The following is a 17,939-nucleotide window of genomic DNA, read 5'->3' on the forward strand; positions in this document are numbered from 1 at the left end:
TTTGAATTTATTAGATGATTACTGACTGTTTGAAATGCAGTGTATGTTACCTTTAATTGTACAACAAAGAGAAAACATTACACAAATCTAGATATATATTGTGAATTGCCCTTAAGTTTGAAAAAATCGAGATATGATTTTTAGGCCATATCGCCCAGCCCTAGATCAGACATGACACACAGAGAAATACTGAGTCATGAGAGAGAGGGGGAGAGAGAGAGAGAGAGAGAGGAGGAGAGGGTGAGGGAGGGAGGCCGTAGTGAAAAAGAAAGAAGAAGGGAAAAGTTATTGTGGGATCTGATCTAGAGGCCTTCACGAGTCCAAAATGTTGGACCCGTTCTGAAATGGACCATCCGGATCCAATATGCATAAATAAATGTTTAAAATATAGAGACCCGTTCCGAACGGACCCAAAGGCAACTAGACCCGTTCCGTATAGACCTGGTCGGATCCAGACCCGGTCCGATCCGAGTGAGGGAAGCAGCAGAAAAGTCAATTTTTAAGCTACTTTATTAACCGGAGGTGATAAAGTGCGAAGGAGAGGAGGTAGAGAGTGGTGACGCTCTAGCAGGGGTTGTGCTGTGTGTTTAGGCTAATGTGAGTGACATGGGGAGCAGGGAGGAGGGAGGGAGAGACAAGAGACAGCAACCAACCAAGCCGACTCGCACTATAGTAGACTAATAGCTGCCATAGCTAGGTTATTTATCATCCAATATGATTACAAAGTACCTGTCTTGACTGCATCAAACAGGGAGAATCTAGCTAGGCTAATTGAGGCTGCATGTGCTTTCTCGTCCTACACAGTTGCAAACAACAACAACTCCATTCAGAATATTAAGTACAGCTCTTGGTCGTTGTCGCCTATACTCCTTTAACTTGTAATTCCATCATTTAAATTCCATCTTCCATTGATTAGATATCTCCTAACTTTTGCCACATACAGAGGCTCTATGACTGTAGCCTATTGCAGCTTTGATGACTTATGATTGGCCAACAACAACAAGCTACACACACCACTCTGGTGAAAAGCAAGAGCAGCAGCATAAATTATAACATTTCTCTCTCTCTCTACTGCACCAGTCGCGTTACAATCTGTATGGGTCCTTCCGGACAAGTCAGTTAAAATTACACATACTTGAGGTCCCGTGAAAATCATATCAGATCCGTCCCCGACCGTGACATTATTTAGAATTCTGAGTCCGGACCCGCTCTGGTCCCGGATCGGGATTCGGGGTATTCAGGTACAAGTGGATCCATGAAGACCTTTAATCTGATCCCCTCCTCCTTTTCTTTCTGGAGAAGTATTTATGATTACCAGAGGTTAAGGATGTTGTAAAGCATGTCTGGGAGCTTCAACCCTCTGGGTCCTCTTTCCTGCTCCACACATCCAGCGTGTCACTGCATGTGTCTTTTTTTAAAGCCTCGTAGTTGCAGTGCCTTAATACATGTTACTGTTATCCAATGCTTGAAGTGGAATAAATAAAGGTGCCAGTACTCAAACAGTAGAACATTTAAAGTGCCAGTACTTGCAGCAGCCCAATTCATTAGACTATGGTATTTGTGTGTGTGTGATAGTGTAGAGTTCAATAAAAACGGCCAATGCTTTCCTCCCTTAAATGGAGATCTTTCCAAAACCTTTCCATCCTCGCTGTCCCTAATGTATTGTTTTTGAAAAATTTTCTAAAACTATTTGCTTGGTAGTACATTTATTTGTTTATGCATGTGCTTTAATCCCTTGTCGAGGATTAGTGCTATACATGGACATTGTTTTGGATTATAGCACCACAAACGTCTACCTCTTTGGACGTATTTGAATGTGAACACTGTTATGATTGATTAAGAGACATATAGTCTTGATGAGCCCAGACACCAGTGTGTATAATAGAGTCTGATCTCTCTCCTCTGGTTTTCTTGTTCTTCCAGGGCTCTGTCTGGCGGGGCTCGGCAGCTCCTCAACCCGGCCTGGAGACTCCTCGGCTCCCTCCCTCCCTCCCTCTCTCTATCCCTCTCTCCCTACCTGGTAAGAATGGTCTTTTGTTACACAATGCTCAGACAGCTAGCCAGCGTCCAACACCTCAAACAGACACACACACACACACACAGAGCGCCTCACAGCATGCCAGGGTCTGCTCGGCTCTGCCAATACAGAGTGGAAAGAGAAGACCACAGTCTTCAGCTTCACTTCAGCCCCTCTCCCCGGCCTCAGCTAAACAACACACACACACGGTCAGAAATGGAATTAATGACTTAGCCCTTTTTATGGAAGCAGTACATTTGTTTCTAAGTTGTCTGAAGGTGAGCCAGTCAGTAGAGCTACCAGTGTGTCTGGCTTCAGACCAAGCTCTGTTCCTTAGCTGAATGAACTCAGCAAGTTCAGGCATGAATCATGGGTTGGCTCTATCTTTATTTCTTAATCTCTTCATATGAGCATGTTTATCTGATACATGAATAAACATACAGAGAATGATTCAAGGGCAAGTTAGAATGGGAATGGTCATGTAAGAACCCTTGCTCATGGAAGTGTTTAAAGTTTCTGTTAGTTAGTTTTAGGCAACTTTGTGTTTCTGACACATACTATGGAACAGTGATCACTGAGGTCCATAGCAAATACTCCACTAGTTGAGTATTTATGAGGGTTATTTGTAAGTATGAGATCAATCAGAGTTGATTTAGCAGGATTCTTTACATTGAAACGAGTTTGGCTCAGAAATCAGTTGGACTAAGTTCAGATCAATACATGCTGATTTAAGACAATCAGACGAAGGAGTAAGCCAATCGAGATTCAGATCCCCCAATTACAGAATAAATGGAATGGAGTCAAACGTGGTTCCCATGTGTTTGATACCGTTCCATTTATTCCATTCCAGCCATTACAATGAACCCGTCCTCCTATAGCTCCTCCCACCAGCCTCCTCTGGTGTGTGTGTGTGCCTATGCATGCATGTGTTTAAATCAGTATCTGGTCTATGCTTTCTAAGAACCATATGGGGCCTGTTCAGGAACAGGGAAAACATTACAGAACGCTCAGATATAAATTTTACATTACATTTACATTTTAGTCATTTAGCAGACGCTCTTATCCAGAGCGACTTACAGTTAGTGAGTGCATACACTTTCATACTGGCCCCCCGTGGGAAACGAACCCACAACCCTGCCGTTGCAAGTACCATGCTCTACCAACTGAGCTACATGAATGTAGAATAGGGAACAGGTACCATGCCAGCTCTATTCATTATATTTCTACGTACATTTCTATCTGTACGTTCTGAAGTTTGAACGGTTCATCTCACTGAGTTGAATACACCCCCTGGTGTGTTGGGTTAACACAAACACATACACTGGCTGGGTGGCTGGGTCAGGCAGTTCTCCTAAGTCTCTGAAAGATGAGGCCTGCCCAGCCAACTTCGTTATTCTGACCTTGGCTACTACCTAGAGAACATTAGGCCTGGCTGCTACCTAGAGAACATTAGGCCTGGCTGCTACCTAGAGAACATTAGGCCTGAGCTGCTACCTAGAGAACATTAGACCTGGGCTGCTACCTAGAGAACATTAGGCCTGGCTGCTACCTAGAGAACATTAGGCCTGGCTGCTACCTAGAGAACATTAGGCCTGGCTGCTACCTAGAGAACATTAGGCCTGGCTGCTACCTAGAGAACATTAGGCCTGGCTGCTACCTAGAGAACATTAGGCCTGGGCTGCTACCTAGAGAACATTAGGCCTGGCTGCTACCTAGAGAACATTAGGCCTGGCTGCTACCTAGAGAACATTAGGCCTGGCTGCTACCTAGAGAACATTAGGCCTGGGCTGCTACCTAGAGAACATTAGGCCTGGGCTGCTACATAGAGAACATTAGGCCTGGGCTACTACATAGAGAACATTAGACCTGGCTGCTACCTAGAGAACATTAGGCCTGGGCTGCTACCTAGAGAACATTAGGCCTGGCTGCTACCTAGAGAATATTAGACCTGGGCTACGACCTAGAGAACATTAGGCCTGGCTGCTACCTAGAGAACATTAGACCTGGGCTACTACCTAGAGAACATTAGGCCTGGGCTGCTACCTAGAGAACATTAGGCCTGGGCTGCTACCTAGAGAACATTAGGCCTGGGCTACTACATAGAGAACATTAGGCCTGGGCTGCTACCTAGAGAACATTAGGCCTGGGCTGCTACCTAGAGAACATTAGGCCTGGGCTGCTACCTAGAGAACATTAGACCTGGGCTGCTACCTAGAGAACATTAGGCCTGGGCTGCTACCTAGAGAACATTAGGCCTGGGCTGCTACCTAGAGAACATTAGGCCTGGGCTACTACATAGAGAACATTAGGCCTGGGCTGCTACCTAGAGAACATTAGGCCTGGGCTGCTACCTAGAGAACATTAGACCTGGGCTACTACATAGAGAACATTAGGCCTGGGCTGCTACCTAGAGAACATTAGACCTGGGCTACTACCTAGAGAACATTAGACCTGGGCTGCTACCTAGAGAACATTAGGCCTGGGCTGCTACCTAGAGAACATTAGGCCTGGCTGCTACCTAGAGAACATTAGACCTGGGCTACTACATAGAGAACATTAGGCCTGGGCTGCTACCTAGAGAACATTAGGCCTGGCTGCTACCTAGAGAACATTAGACCTGGGCTACTACATAGAGAACATTAGGCCTGGGCTGCTACCTAGAGAACATTAGACCTGGGCTACTACATAGAGAACATTAGGCCTGGCTGCTACCTAGAGAACATTAGACCTGGGCTGCTACCTAGAGAACATTAGGCCTGGGCTGCTACCTAGAGAACATTAGACCTGGGCTGCTACCTAGAGAACATTAGGCCTGGGCTGCTACCTAGAGAACATTAGACCTGGGCTACTACATAGAGAACATTAGGCCTGGGCTGCTACCTAGAGAACATTAGGCCTGGCTGCTACCTAGAGAACATTAGGCCTGGGCTGCTACCTAGAGAACATTAGGCCTGGCTGCTACCTAGAGAACATTAGGCCTGGCTGCTACATAGAGAACATTAGACCTGGGCTACTACCTAGAGAACATTAGGCCTGGGCTGCTACCTAGAGAACATTAGGCCTGGGCTGCTACCTAGAGAACATTAGGCCTGGGCTGCTACCTAGAGAACATTAGACCTGGGCTACTACCTACAGAACATTAGGCCTGGGCTACTACCTAGAGAACATTAGACCTGGGCTACTACATAGAGAACATTAGACCTGGGCTGCTACCTAGAGAACATTAGACCTGGGCTACTACCTAGAGAACATTAGGCCTGGGCTACTACATAGAGAACATTAGACCTGGGCTGCTACCTAGAGAACATTAGACCTGGGCTACTACCTAGAGAACATTAGGCCTGGCTGCTACCTAGAGAACATTAGACCTGGGCTACTACATAGAGAACATTAGACCTGGGCTACTACCTAGAGAACATTAGGCCTGGGCTACTACATAGAGAACATTAGACCTGGGCTGCTACCTAGAGAACATTAGACCTGGGCTACTACCTAGAGAACATTAGGCCTGGCTGCTACCTAGAGAACATTAGGCCTGGCTGCTACCTAGAGAACATTAGGCCTGGGCTACTACCTAGAGAACATTAGGCCTGGCTGCTACCTAGAGAACATTAGGCCTGGCTGCTACCTAGAGAACATTAGACCTGGGCTGCTACCTAGAGAATATTAGACCTGGGCTACGACCTAGAGAACATTAGGCCTGGGCTGCTACCTAGAGAACATTAGACCTGGGCTACTACCTAGAGAACATTAGGCCTGGCTGCTACCTAGAGAATATTAGACCTGGGCTACTACCTAGAGAACATTAGGCCTGGGCTGCTACCTAGAGAACATTAGACCTGGGCTGCTACCTAGAGAACATTAGGCCTGGCTGCTACCTAGAGAACATTAGACCTGGGCTGCTACCTAGAGAACATTAGACCTGGGCTACTACCTAGAGAACATTAGACCTGGGCTACTACCTAGAGAACATTAGGTCTGGGTTGCGCTCCAAATGGCACCTGTAGTGCACTACTTTTGACCAGGATCCGTAGGGTCATTACAGACACAGGCCTAGTTTAGGGAGTCTAGAAAGGGCGTCTCCAACTTCAAGAACCTGATTATCTTCATAATTATTTAGGTGTTATGTGGAGGAGTTGGTCATATTATTAAACATGAATGATCTCAAGAATTACCACTTTATTACTATTTAATTCACTTAGTATCTATCTCTTGGGAAATCTATCTCGATGATCGACATTCTGCTGTAATTCTGTTAACCACAACTGGAACATTGAAGTTGTGCTCTTCCAGAACACACAGCAGGGTTTCTCTCTCTACACTGCATGAGGTGATTGTAGTGTTTTGGTGACAGGCACGCACGCACACACGCACACACGCGCGCACACACACACACAGTGTTTTTCCCCTAGTGGTTTAGCTTCATCTTAATGTAATATGATAAGTGCAGTCCAGGCTTCAAAAACTAAAAGTGGCTCAGATTCTTTTATCAGCCAAATTCTTTTTAATGAAAACAACATCTAGTGGCCTTTGTGCGTGTGTGTGTGTGTGTTTGGCGTGTGTGTGTGTGTGTGTGTGTGTGTGTGTGTTTGGCGTGTGTGTGTGTTTGGCGTGTGTGTGTGTTTGGTGTGTGTGTGTGTGTGTGTGTGTGTGTGTGTGTGTGTGTGTGTGTGTGTTTGGCGTGTGTGTGTTTGGCGTGTGTGTGTGTGTGTGTGTGTGTGTGTGTGTGTGTGTGTGTGTGTTGGCGTGTGTGTGTGTGTGTGTGTGTGTTTGGCGTGTGTGTGTGTTTGGCGTGTGTGTGTGTGTGTGTTTGGCGTGTGTGTGTGTGTGTGCCTTTATTATAGTACGTCTACGTTGCCATGATGATGATCGAGGCCATATTAAATAACACCATTAAATCCGAGCTTGGAAAATGAACTAGACTTCTGCTCATTGTGTAATGTTTTGTGTGACTAAGCTCGAAGTCTGCTATCAAAGGGCCATCTTAGATAGGGGCACAACAGACTGTTATGATGGCTCTGAGAATACAGCCACCAGTTGGTATGTTTATTTAATTAATTTCATGATGCATGATGACATTTTGATCTAATTACTAAATAATGACTCCGAAGGCAGACGCCACAAACCTAAGACAACTATAGGCCTAGCTACTTAGGTGCCATTTTTTGTAGTCAACTCTTTCTCTCTCTCGCTGGTGCTTTGAAATAGAATAAGTCTTGACTCACTAAATGTAAATTTACTGCAGCTAACATCCACCTAGGGCACCATTTCATCTGATTCAGCTAATTGTTTCCACCTCAGTCCCAGACCCATTTCATATTGGCAAAAGCTTTTACTGCATGGGTAACAGGGATGGGCAGGAGTCTTAGGTAGTACATAAAAATGCAGAAAGTATTCATTTGTAGAGATGACTTCGTTTGCCAAAGATTTCATTTTTGAACCATTTGTGGGCAGTTATTCAGCACTTATTTTGTAAGTTGTTCTGGCCCTGTGTAGCTCAGCTGGTAGAGTATGGCATTTGCAACGCCAGGGTTGTGGGTTCGATTCCCACGGGGGGCCAGTATGAAAATGTATGCAGTCAATCTGGATAAGAGCGTCTGCTAAATGTAAAAATGTAAGAGTGTCTGCTGCGGCCAAATCACTCAAATGTAATGCATTTTAGATGGACCATGTCTTTTGACCGAGAGTCTCTCTCTCTCTCTCTCTCTCTCTCTCTCTCTCTCACTCCACTATTCTTTGGTTGCTGAGATACGGGCAATGTTTATTTCTAGATGGATATATTTGTAGCCTACCCAGAACATTTCAAAACCTTCAGTCAATCTCCAGAGAGTTTATCCTGCTGCACACATTTCTAAATTAATAAATAAGTCAAATAAATGGAATATTATTACCTTTACTTTTCTTGAGCAGGCTGCGTGCAGCAGCTCAAGATGATTTGATTGACAGGTCTGGTCGCTTAGTGATGGACGTTAGTCCAGCTTCAGTGGCCTTATTCCTTTACAGACAAAGAAAATGGCCGTTTATATCTCCTGAGAAGGTTTCATGTTGGCGTTTTAAAAATCTGTGATGTAGCTTACCCTAACAGACAGTCAAAGAAACATGCCATAGCCGAGGCGCTTTCAAGGGGCCACATTCCATTATGTCTGAAAAGGGTTATCGATAAAGGCTACCGGTAGCCTACAGTAATTTCCTATTATGAGGCAAAAACAAAAGAGTTTTATTTATTTTTTATTTTTATTTATTTCACCTTTATTTAACCAGGTAAGCCAGTTGAGAACAGGTTCTCATTTACAACTGCGACCTGGCCAAGATAAAGCAAAGCAGTGCATTAAAAACAACACAGAGTTACATATGGGGTAAAAAACATAAAGTCAAAAATACAACAGAAAATATATATACAGTGTGTGCAAATGTAGCAAGTTATGGAGGTAAGGCAATAAATAGGCTATAGTGCAGAATAATTACAATAGTATTAACACTGGAATGCTAGATGTGCAAGAGATCATGTGCAAATAGAGATACTGGGGTGCAAAAGAGCAAAATAAATAACAATATAGGGATGAGGTAGTTGGGTGGGCTAATTTCAGATGGGCTGTGTACAGGTGCAGTGATCGGTAAGGTGCTCTGACAACTGATGCTTAAAGTTATTGAGGGAGATAAGAGTCTCCAGCTTCAGAGATTTTTGCAATTCGTTCCAGTCATTGGCAGCAGAGAACTGGAAGGAATGGCGGCCAAAGGAGGTGTTGGCTTTGGGAATGACCAGTGAGATATACCTGCTGGAGCGCAGACTACGGGTGGGTGCTGCTATGGTGACCAATGAGCTAAGATAAGGCGGGGATTTGCCTAGCAGTGATTTATAGATGGCCTGGAGCCAGTGGGTTTGACGACGAACATGTAGTGAGGACCAGCCAACAAGAGCGTACAGGTCACAGTGGTGGGTAGTGTATGGGGCTTTGGAGACAAAACGGATGGCACTGTGATAGACTACATCCAATTTGCTGAGTAGAGTGTTGGAGGCTATTTTGTAAATGACATCGCCGAAGTCAAGGATCGGTAGGATAGTCAGTTTTACGAGGGCATGTTTGGCAGCATGAGTGAAGGAGGCTTTGTTGCGAAATAGGAAGCCGATTCTAGATTTAACTTTGGATTGGAGATTCTTTATGTGAGTCTGGAAGTTGAGTTTACAGTCTAACCAGACACCTAGGTATTTGTAGTTGTCCACATACTCTAGGTCAGACCCGTCGAGAGTGGTGATTCTAGTCGGGTGGGCGGGTGCCAGCAGCGTTCGATTGAAAAGCATGCATTTAGTTTTACTAGTGTTTAAGAGCAGTTGGAGGCTACTGAAGGATTGTTGTATGGCATTGAAGCTCGTTTGGAGGTTTGTTAACACAGTGTCCAATGAAGGGCCAGATGTATACAAAATGGTGTCGTCTGCGTAGAGGTGGATCTGAGAGTCACCAGCAGCAAGAGCGACATCATTGATATACACTGAGAAAAGTGTCGGCCCAAGAATTGAACCCTGTGGCACCCCCATAGAGACTGCCATAGGTCCAGACAACAGGCCCTCCGATTTGACACACTGAACTCTATCTGAGAAGTAGTTGGTGAAACAGGCAAGGATGTTAAGCTTGAATTGGCTAGTGACTGTGACAGCATGGAATTCAAATGAGGAGATAGACAGATGGGTCAGGGGAAAAAGAGAGAATGTCCACTTGGGAGAGATGAGGATTCCTGTGCCACCACCCCGCTGACCAGATGCTCTCGGGGTATGCGAGAACACATGGTCAGACGAGGAGAGAGCAGTAGGAGTAGCAGTATTTTCAGTGGTAATCCATGTTTCCGTCAGCGCCAAGAAGTCGAGGGACTGGAGGGTAGCATAGGCTGAGATTAACTCTGCCTTGTTGGCCACAGAACGGCAGTTCCAGAGGCTGCCGGAGACCTGGAACTCCACGTGGGTGGTGCATGCAGGGACCACCAGGTTAGAGAGGCAGCAGCCACGCAGTGTGAGGCGTTTGTATAGCCTGTGCGGAGAGGAGAGAACGGGGATAGACAGAGGCATAGTTGACAGGCTACAGAAAATGGCTACAATAATGCAAAGGAGATCGGAATGAAATGATCTAAACATCTGGGAAAGCGAGAGAGCTGGGCATCCCTCACTTACGTTTCACTGAAACACCCAAATATAACTCTCCCTACTTCCACCTCAGAAACTATAATTGTTGTAAACTACAGCGGTTCAATGTTTTCTAGGAATAGACTAACTTAGTTTATTCAGCTAGGGAGTTATTTTTTCTCGCCAGTTCATAAGACCTTCTCACGTATAGACTCCTTTATCCTAGACAATAGATTTCTGCCACTTATCACGGAGTGTGATTACCAAGCTATAGTCATTTCGGATCATTCTCCTCTTACTGTGAAACTACAGTGGCTTGCGAAAGTATTCACCCCCCTTGGCATTTTTCCTATTTTGTTGCCTTACAACCTGGAATTAAAATGAATTTTTTGGGGGTTTGTATCATTTGATTTACACAACATGCCTACCACTTTGAAGATGCAAAATATTTTTTATTGTGAAACAAACAAGAAATAAGACAAAAAAACTGAAAACTATTCACCCCCCCCCCCCCCCAAAGTCAATACTAGAGCCACCTTTTGCAGCAATTACAGCTGCAAGTCTCTTGGGGTATGTCTCTATAAGCTTGGCACATCTAGCCACTGGGATTTTTTCTTCAATGCAAAACTGCATCAGCTCCTTCAAGTTGGATGGGTTCCGCTAGTGTACAGCAATCTTTAAGTCATACAACAGATTCTCAATTGGATTGAGGTCTTGTCTTTGACTAGGCCATTCCAAGACATTTAAATGTTTCCCCTTAAACCACTCAAGTGTTGCTTTAGCAGTATGCTTAGGGTCATTGTCCTGCTGGAAGGTGAACCTCCGTCCCAGTCTCAAATCTCTGGAAGACTGAAACAGGTTTCCCTCAAGAATTTCCCTGTATTTAGCGCCATCCATCATTCCTTCAATTCTGACCCGTTTCCCAGTCCCTGCTCCTGAAAAACATCCCCACAGCATGATGCTGCCACCACCATGCTTCACCGTGGGGATGGTGTTCTCGGGGTGATGAGAGGTGTTGGGTTTGTGCCAGACATAGCGTCTTCCATGGGAATCAATGAAGGCTTATCTAAGGGGCCAAATTATTTAGTACAGCACAAGATTAAGGAAGTGCAATATTCAACGCCTAGGGGAATTTACAAATAAAATCTTGGATTTGGATATGGCATATTCACACTCTTCATCCGCAGATTTACGAAAACAACGTTTGACACTTCAGACAGAGTTTGATCTTCTTTCAACTCGACAAGCTGAAAATCGAATGAATAAATCTCGATACAAAAATTATGAACTCAGGGAAAAAGCTAGCACATCAGCTGCGTCAGAGAATTACAAATCAAACCCTACCTGAGATAACTGTCGTGCTGGGTAACAACTGTATTGATCATTTAGAGGTCAATTCATGCTTTCATAACTTTTACTCACAATTATACACTTCGGAATCTGCTGGTAATGCTACTTTAACAGACACCTTCTTTGAGAACTTAGATATTCCTACAGTTGAACCTAAGATAGCTGTTGAATTAGAAGAACAGTTCTCTGTAGAAGAGATTGTGTGGCAATTAAATCTATGCAGTGTGGTAAATCCCCTGGACCCGACGGATTTCCAAGCAAATTCTTAAAAAAATTATCAGATCAACTCTCTCCTCTCTTGCTTTCCTTATTTGAGGAATCATTCTCCTCAAACTCTTTACCCTCAACAATGAGACAAGCATGTATTTAACTTATTCTGAAAAAGGATCAAAAAAACGATTGAGTGTGGTTAATATAGGCCAATTTCTTTACTGAATTGCGATGCAAAGATGATTCCCTGCCATTTTGAGTCAGTCCATCCCTCCATTATCTCTACAGATCAAACTGGTTTCATTAAAAAGTGTCATTATTTTTCAACATCAGACGTCTTTATAATATACTTTATAATCCCTCTTCATCTGACACTCCAGAGATATTGTTATCACTTGATGCTGAGAAGGCATTTGATCGGGTGGAGTGGGATTATCTATTTTATACTCTCAAACAATTTGGATTCAGTCCCAATTTTATGTCCTGGATCAATGTCCTTTACTCCTCCCCTATGGCTGCAGAGCGCACAAATAATAACCTTTCATCCTATTTCCAACTTCAACGTGGGACAAGACAGGGTTGTCCTCTATCCCCTCAGCTGTCTGCCATCGCAATTGAGCCTTTAGCCATAGCAATACGTAATAACGCCACTATCAAAGGAATTCGAAGAGGGGGCTTAGAGCATTAAGTTTCACTCTATGCGGATGACATGCTATTATATATTAGCAAGATTAGACCAGAAATACATCCCACTTGTGACCGATGTAAGCAGGCGCCTGCTAATTTATTACACATGTTTTGGACATGCCCGAAATTGACAGATTTCTGGATATCAATTTGTTTGACGTTTTCTAAGATACTGGAGAGACCTATAGAACCTTCTGCCTTTATTCCATTATCGGAGTGGCACCACAGGAGGCACCTCTAAACAGCTCTATGGGCAACATGCTGGCATTTACTACTCTTCTAGCTAGACGTTTTATACTATTTAAGTGGAAGGATCGGTTTCCTCCTACTTTTAACCATTGGATAAAGGAAGTTATGCAACATCTCAAGCTACAGAAAAAACACGACTCCGTTAGGGGATCTGCAATTACATTTTGTAATGTCTGGCAACATTTCCTGTCCTTTGTAGAAGACATGGACCCAGCTAATTTCACAACTCCATAAACCAACCCAAATTAGAATTTGTGTCATTATTTTGTACTATTTTTTTTACTTTTTCTTTTATAATATCTTTGTATTGTTTTTACTATTTGATTATATTACTCATTGTATATCATGCCTGCTTTAAGTCTGGTTTTGCGGTGGTGCTCTGTTAGAGCATGGGTGGGTTGGGGTGGGTTTAATTTGATAGGGGATCCGTGTGTGTTCTGTCCTCTACCTGTTCTGTATGTTATCTGTATAATCATAAAAAATGCCAAATTAAAAAACCTTTGGAAAAAAAAAAAGACTTACATGACCTCCTCTCCTAGTCTCCTCATCTTCTTTCCTTCAGCTGCACTGATGTGAAAGAGCTGGAATAAAGAAAGCAAATACTCGGTAGACATCTACCATAGTGATTTCACCTATCCTGTTTTCAGACCAGTGTAGATGAAGGGAATGAGATGAGGAGATGAAGCCACAGTAGGCTATTGAGAGACACTCTCTGTCTTAATTTGCATAAGACAGGCAGGCATGCAAGGTGTCAGGGCATGTGAACACACTCACACACTCACACACACAAACGGCTGCCAGCCAACGCTTTGTCTTGCCCCATCATCAAGACTCACTCCACATTCTTTGTTTTCTTCCTCTATTTGGCCCTCTGGGTTTTTCAAGAAAATCTGATATTCCAATGATTCTGTGTATCTACAAGCTAAAGACATGATTACATGTGGTATGCGCTGCCTCCACACACAGCCCAAAGCCATGACACAGATAAGTGTGTGTGAGTGTATGTGTGTGTGTGTGTGCTAAGTGTGTTTGGTGTGTGTGTACTGGTGCTCTCTGCAGCGCTAACCCAGGAGGCCCGTTTGTATTTGATTCCTCCACTCTTCTCTCTCTCTGTCTCTCTCTCTCGCTCTCGCTCTCTCTCACTCTCTGTATGAGGATTATGTAACCAAATGTCAGATTAGTAATCTCTGTCTCTTCTCTGCTCCTCTCTGTGGTGGGTCAGTGTTTAAGATGGAGCTGGACAACATCACAGTGTGTAGAACACAGCTTTGTCCTTCTTTGTTTCCTTGCTCCCTGCTGCGATGTTAAGTCAGGACCAAGTGTATTTACCTAATTTAAAATTTAATTTTAATTACATTTAAATTTAAACCTCTCACATTTATTATATAGCCCTGTATTCATAAAGCATCTCAGAGTAGGACTGATGATCTATGATTAGTGCCCCTGTCACATGTAACCTTATTCATTATAATCTTAAAGGCAAAACTGATCCTAGACCGTATCCCTATATCCTTCCCAGGCTAATGTGAACATTTTAGTTCTGGTAACTACATGAACATACTACAGCACTGCTTTACTCTGTGTTATGTATGCAATGACTATTACTAAACTGTATGTTGTATTCCACCATGTTAGGTGGCCCGGTCATCCCAGCCACTGGGTATGTCAGAAATGGCACCATATTCCCTATACAGTGGGGGAAAAAAGTATTTAGTCAGCCACTCAAAAAGATGAGAGAGGCCTGTAATTTTCATCATAGGTACACGTCAACTATGACAGACGAAATGAGAAAAAATAATCCAGAAAATCACATTGTAGGATTTTTAATGAATTTATTTGCAAATGATGGTGGAAAATAAGTATTTGGTCAATAACAAAAGTTTCTCAATACTTTGTTATATACCCTTTGTTGGCAATGACACAGGTCAAACGTTTTCTGTAAGTCTTCACAAGGTTTTCACACACTGTTTCTGGTATTTTGGCCCATTCCTCCATGCAGATCTCCTCTAGAGCAGTGATGTTTTGGGGCTGTCGCTGGGCAACACGGACTTTCAACTCCCTCCAAAGATTTTCTATGGGGTTGAGATCTGGAGACTGGCTAGGCCACTCCAGGACCTTGAAATGCTTCTTACGAAGCCACTCCTTCGTTGCCCGGGCGGTGTGTTTGGGATCATTGTCATGCTGAAAGACCCAGCCACATTTCATCTTCAATGCCCTTGCTGATGGAAGGAGGTTTTCACTCAAAATCTCACGATACATAGCCCCATTCATTCTTTCCTTTACACGGATCAGTCGTCCTGGTCCCTTTGCAGAAAAACAGCCCCAAAGCATGATGTTTCCACCCCCATGCTTCACAGTAGGTATGGTGTTCTTTGGATGCAACTCAGCATTCTTTGTCCTCCAAACACGACGAGTTTAGTTTTTACCAAAAAGTTATATTTTGGTTTCATCTGACCATATGACATTCTCCCAATCCTCTTCTGGATCATCCAAATGCACTCTAGCAAACTTCAGATGGGCCTGGACATGTACTGGCTTAAGCAGGGGGACACGTCTGGCACTGCAGGATTTGAGTCCCTGGCGGCGTAGTGTGTTACTGATGGTAGGCTTTGTTACTTTGGTCCCAGCTCTCTGCAGGTCATTCACTAGGTCCCCCCGTGTGGTTCTGGGATTTTTGCTCACCGTTCTTGTGATCATTTTGACCCCACGGGGTGAGATCTTGCGTGGAGCCCCAGATCGAGGGAGATTATCAGTGGTCTTGTATGTCTTCCATTTCCTAATAATTGCTCCCACAGTTGATTTCTTCAAACCAAGCTGCTTACCTATTGCAGATTCAGTCTTCCCAGCCTGGTGCAGGTCTACAATTTTGTTTCTGGTGTCCTTTGACAGCTCTTTGGTCTTGGCCATAGTGGAGTTTGGAGTGTGACTGTTTGAGGTTGTGGACAGGTGTCTTTTATACTGATAACAAGTTCAAACAGGTGCCATTAATACAGGTAACGAGTGGAGGACAGAGGAGCCTCTTAAAGAAGAAGTTACAGGTCTGTGAGAGCCAGAAATCTTGCTTGTTTGTAGGTGACCAAATACTTATTTTCCACCATAATTTGCAAATAAATTCATTAAAAATCCTACAATGTGATTTTCTGTATTTTTTTTCCTCAATTTGTCTGTCATAGTTTACGTGTACCTATGATGACAATTACAGGCCTCTCTCAACTTTTTAAGTGGGAGAACTTGCACAATTGGTGGCTGACTAAATACTTTTTTTCCCCACTGTATACTATAGTAGGCCCTGGTCAAAAGTAGTGCACTCTAAAGAAAATAAATAGGGTGTTATTTGGGATGCAGAAACTGAAATATGAAATGTTACTGGTTTATCTTGGAGCTTGAGCATGAGTTGCGTCAGTTGTGTCTCAACCAGAGGGACCTTCTATCATTGAAAGAAAGAAAGGCCCATTGAGAAAGTCTATTGCTAAATAGACATCACCCTGATGTGTTTTCTCTTGTACTTGTATGAAAGCATCCATTGACTGAGACATGAAAGGCACTTATTTTTTTTAAATTTAATTTAATTTCACCTTTATTTAACCAGGTAAGCCAGTTGAGAACAAGTTCTCATTTACAACTGCGACCTGGCCAAGATAAAGCAAAGCAGTGCAATAAAAACAACAACACAGAGTTACATATGGGGTAAAACAAAACATAAAGTCAAAAATACCACAGAAAATCTATATACAGTGTGTGCAAATGTAGAAAGTTATGGAGGTAAGGCAATAAATAGGCCATAGTGCAAAATAATTACAATTTAGTATTAACACTGGAATGATAGATGTGCAGAAGATGATGTGCAAATAGAGATACTGGGGTGCAAATGAGCAAAATAAATAACAATATGGGGATGAGTTAGTTGGGTGGGCTAATTACAGATGGGCTGTGTACAGGTGCAGTGATCGGTAAGGTGCTCTGACAACTGATGCTTAAAGTTAGTGAGGGAGATAAGAGTCTCCAGCTTCAGAGATTTTTGCAGTTCGTTCCAGTCATTGGCAGCAGAGAACTGGAAGGAATGGTGGCCAAAGGAGGTGTTGGCTTTGGGGATGACCAGTGAGATATACCTGCTGGAGCGCATACTATGGGTGGGTGTTGCTATGGTGACCAATTAGCTAAGATAAGGCAGGGATTTGCCTAGCCGTGATTTATAGATGATCTGGAGCCAGTGGGTTTGACGACAAATATGTAGTGAGGGCCAGCCAACGAGAGCGTACAGGTCCCAATGGTGGGTAGGATATGGGGCTTTGGTGACAAAAGGGATGGCACTGTGATAGACTACATCCAATTTGCTGAGTAGAGTGTTGGAGGCTATTTTGTAAATGACATCGCCGAAGTCAAGGATTGGTAGGATGGTCAGTTTTACGAGGGCATGTTTGGCAGCATGAGTGAAGGAGGCTTTGTGCGAAATAGGAAGCCGATTCTAAATTAAACTTTGGATTGGGGATGCTTAATGTGAGTCTGGAAGTAGAGTTTACGGTCTATCCAGACACCTAGGTATTTGTAGTTGTCCACATATTCTATGTCAGACCCGCCGAGAGTAGTGATTCTAGTCGGGCGGGCGGGTGCAAGCAGCGTTCGATTGAAGAGCATGCATATAATTTTACTATCGTTTAACAGCAGTTGGAGGCTACGGAAGGAGTGCTGTATTGCATTGAAGCTCGTTTGGAGGTTTGTTAACACAGTGTCCAATGAAGGGCCAGATGTATACAAAATGGTGTCGTCTGCGTAGAGGTTGATCTGAGAGTCACCAGCAGCAAGAGCGACATCATTGATATACACAGAGAATAGAGTCGGCCCGAGAATTGAACCCTGTGGAACCCCCATAGAGACTGCCAGAGGTCCAGACAACAAGCCCTCTGATTTGACACATTGAACACTATCTGAGGAGTAGTTGGTGAACCAGGCGAGGCAGTCATTTGAGAAACCAAGGCTATTTAGTCTGCCAATAAGAATGCAGTGATTGACAGAGTCGAAAGCCTTGGCCAGGTCCATGAAGATGGCTGCACAGTACTGTCTTTTATCGATCGTGGTTATAATATCGTTTAGGACTTTGAGCGTGGCTGAGGTGCACCCATGACCAGCTCGGAAACCAGATTGCATAGCAGAGAAGGTACGGTGGGATTCAAAATGGTCGGTGATCTGTTTCTTAACTTGGCTTTCAAATACTTTCGAAAGGCAGGGCAGGATGGATATAGGTCTGTAACAGTTATCAAGTATTTTAACCATCACATCACAGATGATTGAAAGACTTGACTCGGTCATTGATTT

At 43.7% G+C, this 17,939-nt stretch overlaps 1 protein-coding gene across 3 annotated transcripts in view; it reads left to right on the forward strand.

The window, feature by feature from the left end:
* LOC311109292 (thyroid hormone receptor beta-like) overlaps positions 1–17,939 on the forward strand; it is a 135,793-nt gene that overhangs the window by 86,242 nt on the left and 31,612 nt on the right. For 2 of the 3 annotated variants that reach the window (XM_084152124.1, XM_084152122.1), the window contains exon 2: positions 1,924–2,020. The gene's annotated coding sequence lies outside the window, so the exon portion shown is untranslated. Of the gene's footprint in view, positions 1–1,923; positions 2,021–17,939 lie in introns of those variants that run through there. The other variant, XM_084152123.1, reaches the window with a different exon arrangement.

The sequence above is a fragment of the Coregonus lavaretus genome (genome assembly GCF_964263955.1).
Source record: "Coregonus lavaretus genome assembly, chromosome: 3".
Classification (NCBI taxonomy): domain Eukaryota; kingdom Metazoa; phylum Chordata; class Actinopteri; order Salmoniformes; family Salmonidae; genus Coregonus; species Coregonus lavaretus.